At 39.9% G+C, this 4,379-nt stretch overlaps 1 long non-coding RNA gene across 1 annotated transcript; it reads right to left on the reverse strand.

Moving 5' to 3' along the window:
• Positions 1-2,794: 2,794 nt before the first annotated feature.
• On the reverse strand, positions 2,795-4,150 carry LOC117443377 (uncharacterized). The gene is made up of 3 exons (XR_011642854.1): positions 4,042-4,150; positions 3,274-3,426; positions 2,795-3,108 (listed from the first exon to the last, which is right to left on the reverse strand). It is a non-coding gene; the product is annotated as an uncharacterized lncRNA (long non-coding RNA).
• Between the last annotated feature and the right edge of the window lie 229 nt (positions 4,151-4,379).

The following is a 4,379-nucleotide window of genomic DNA, read 5'->3' on the forward strand; positions in this document are numbered from 1 at the left end:
TGTTGCACGATGTTGGAAGAAAAGGACTGTAAACTATTAAACGCAATGAGGCCATTGTATATATGCTGAAAATATGAATGTCTCCCTTTATAAATATATATATATATCGCTGTTTTTGCGTTACAAACTGTACACATTGCATTCTTGCTAATTAGCCAAAATATGAACGGAATAAGGAGCAAGCATCGTAACAGAGTAAAATAAATAGGGACAACAGCTTGTCAGCTAACCATTCAGAAACGTCCTGCTGCAACCGAGATTTTTGCACCTCCACCAAAACCTCCGCTGCTTCAGGGTCAGTTTCTGGATCAAATTGATAGTATGCTTGAAGGCTTGAACACATGCATTGCTCTGAGATGACATGTTTATTCGACACTCGTAATCACAGCAAGCATGGTAACGTGACTCTTGCCGGCTCATGCCTGCTCTTCTGCAGGGGGGCGTGGTCAGCTGCTGCTCAGAATTTTCAAAGACGGGCTTGGAATAAAGCGAAAATGAGCGAAACGAGGCATGTCTAAAAAATGATCTGTTTGGTATTTTGAAAAATAAAATGTATAAATATACCTTATATAGGTATGGTCATACACTATATCATTTAAATATAGCATGATAGGTCTCCTTTAATAAACATCGATGCAAACTGTTGCGTTGATTTTCTTTGTTGAGCCAAGGCATTTGTTTTTAGAGTGTAGTGAACCAAAGCATTTGTTTTTAGAGTGTGGAGCCTCATTCATCACTGTCAAAAGCCAGTTAAATTTAAATGGATAAAATATTGAATTATGAACATCATCTCAGTTGTTAACACATTGGATGTAACAATAGTAGTACAAGTATAGTAAGATCCCAGCTACTCTCACAATAAGCCGTACGACTTCATACCTGCTGAAAACAAAGTGATTTTTAAACAGCATATTCTGCAGTCATGCAAATTGAGGTTTTAATGCCGCACAAATCAATAATTCTATACAATCAAATCAAATCAAATAAAGTTTTATTTATATAGAACATTTATAAACGATTTTTGGTCGAGCCAAAGTGCTGTACATAAAATAAAAATAGCCTACAGTAGAGACACTTTACAGCAAATACAACAGCACAGATTGTTCAGAATATAAGTATGAGAAAAACGACACCCTCTATTCTTACCCCCTAAACACACCAGGAGCGTCTGCGCCGCGTTACGTTGCGGCTGCGCCGCGCTGCGCCCTCCTCCTGCGACCTAACACACCAGGCGCGTTTCAAAACGTTGCGGAAGCGGAGCGTCGTGTGTGCAGCCTGCAGTTCTTCTTCTTCTCTTTAATGGCGAATCGCTTCCACTTGGAGCATATATCGCCACCTACTGTTGAGTTATTAAATGTTCATATTAAATCCTTATCCTCAAACTAGTGCTTTTGAGGAATTTGAAGATCAGCTTGTTTGCTTCATTTCTTGATTTATTTTACATATATTGACTTGAAATCCATGTCCTTGATGTTGAGTTGTTCCCGTGCAGTTTTCAGAATGAGTCTTTGCCTTGTATATTCCGGGCAGCTAAAAAATACATGATGTATTGTCTCTGGTTGTTGGCAACCATCACAATTGCCATTTGGATGTTTTCCAATCAGATGCAGTGATGAGTTTAATCCAGAGTGACCCAATGTTATCCTGCTGTTAATGCTCTGTTCTCTTCTACTACTCCCCCAGGTGCTTCCTGTTCCCACTTCCCGTTGTATCTGGTATAAATGTCTTTGATGTTAGCCTCGCAGTTGTTGTTGATTTTGGAATATTTCCTGGACATTTGTACTTCTACAAGTAAGTAGGCTACGTAGTTAAATAGTTTATGTTTGTGTCTGTTTAAATCGGGTTTATTGTTGTTATTTCCTATGTTGTTGTGTTGTAGACTACAGACACAGTTAATAATAATTGTAATATTCCAGTTATAAACGATATGAATCAAAGATGTGTTGCTGTATTTTAGTGGTAAAAAAATATGCATTCATCATCATAATTATTCTATATATATATAATTTACAGTGCCTGTAAACCGGAGGAGAACGCTGGCATGTATTCTCCTACTTGAAAGACTACGGGGGGATGGGGGGAGCCGGTTTTGGGTGCACCCCCTCAACCAGAAAAGGAGACAACAAGGTGATTTTCATCACCTCGTGGCTGAGCTGAGGCTGGACAGCCAACGACATCACCAATATTTTCGGATGAGTGCAGAGCAGATGGATGAACTGCTGTCCCTCCTGGGCCCTGAACTGACCAGACAATCCACAAATTACAGAGCTGCCATTGAACCCAAGCAGAGACTGGCTGTTGCACTTAGGTCAAATGCCCATTTCACAGACAATACATCACTTACCACAAATTTAATAAAGGTTTTATTTTTTAACAATTTCACCCCAAACAACACTTTAAACAGAAACATCAAATATAAACAATCAACACAAAAAAAGTAACTATTTACAGTAAAAAAAACAATGAACTCAATTGCTCAACTATTGTTCGTAAAAAGACTCCTGCCAAGCTGAGCTACTGCTGGAGGACAGCATGTCTGATGGCCTTGTAGGTGTTGATTGGGCGCGTGGGGGTTGGGGTACACTTGGCCGAAAGGCTACTGGCCTGGAGGTGTGAATGGAATGTTGAGTGGCGGGGGGATGGTCAATGGGCTGCCAATGTTGCTGGTGTTGGGTGTCTCTTTCCAAGTTGTGGAAGGTGTTTAAAATACAGACTTTTGCCTGATGTTTTCTGTCTTTGTCCAGTCTTTGCAACATGGGCACAAGACTGAGAGCAAAGTAGTATGACTCTAATTCTGAGTCTGGCATGTGTGGTGCAGTTGGAGGTTCCTGCAGTAGAGATATCAGCTGCTCTCCAAGGTCTGTGCTCTGTGGCCTCCTCCTTGTGTCCCGTGTGGAACGCTGGGCCGCTGCTGGTGTGGAAATGGGATCCCTGGGGCTACGGGACCTAGAGGGCCTTTGCCTCTCTGCAGAGGTTGTGGGTACCAGAGGTGGTGGGGCTGGAGATCCACATGCTGTCCTGGCATGTTCCTCTGTTTCCAATGACAGGGGTGTAGATGCTCTCTCCATGTCTTCTACAGGGGAAGGATTGCTCAAGCTGCTTTTTGAACTATATGAAAAGAAACAACATGAAAACAATTAAAACCTTTTTTCTGGGGATTAATTTATGCAATAGGAACATATTTATGTAATTTAAAATAAAGTCTTTCATACCCTTTGCAATACATCATCACAAATTACAAAATTATATAAATTAAAATATGTGCATACATACCTCCTTTGCTGTACATAGGGCAAAAGGAAGGACATTATGTCTGTATACTTCCAGCCCTTTTGCGTGCCGCCTGCAGATCCACTTGGGAGAGATTTCTTCCTGTTTTTAACAAAAGCATCCCAAAGTGACTTCCATCGTGCCTTGCCTTGTCGACTGAAACAAAGAATAGATTCAGATTAATAACATGATTTCACATATTTTTCTTTGCTTTTTTTTACCCTTCAGATACTTGGCTTCCAGGGACTCATTGGTCAGCCTAGCATTCAGCTATAGCCTAGGATGCGCTACTGTGTATGTAATACAATTTATAATAAATGGTTTTGTCTGACAAATGACTGCCAAATTATTCTTGTCTGTCCTCACAATTTATCTGACTATAAATGCAAGATTTTCCACCACAGCATACTGTATTTAAACATTATTGAGAGTATTTTGGGTAGTTGTTATAACACATGAATAAAAACAAACTATAATACAAAAATATAATATCATTATAAAGAGTTAAACACAACTGTATTGATCCCTGGGCGAAATTCACAAGATAAAGTATAGTTAAAAAACCAATATTTATAAAAATATAAATACAAAATAATAATAATATAATAATATTATAATCTTGATATAGGAAATAAGATCTTACTTTATTGTGAAATGCAAGTTTACTGAACAGTTTTTTAACGACTTTCACAAGATGTGAAACTACTGAATGGCTCTGTACTGTACCTACAAGTATTAATTAACTTTAAAACATTAATATGTAGTTGTTACCTTCCACTCCACAAACTGCAGCGACTAAAAACCAGGCCTTGTCCTTTCTGATGTTGTCCTCGTAGTAAGCATTGGTTACATCGTATACAATGGTGTGTTTCTCCACTTCCATTATGAACACCTCGTCATCCATTGTGCGCATCGTAGTGGAGGTGTTGTGATGAAGGAGGGGGGTCTGCTAAATTAGTATATATGCGGGCTGGGCCCGGATGCTCACCTTTCCACTTCCTGCGAGGGGGGGGCTGCCTGCCCGACCTTACCTTACGCAAAAATAGGATTCATCCTAATTTTAGAGAAGCGCTGCGCCGAGCCGCTTCTGGGACGCGTCTGAGCCGTAA

Source organism: Pseudochaenichthys georgianus, chromosome 3, assembly GCF_902827115.2.
Source record: "Pseudochaenichthys georgianus chromosome 3, fPseGeo1.2, whole genome shotgun sequence".
Lineage (NCBI taxonomy): Eukaryota > Metazoa > Chordata > Actinopteri > Perciformes > Channichthyidae > Pseudochaenichthys > Pseudochaenichthys georgianus.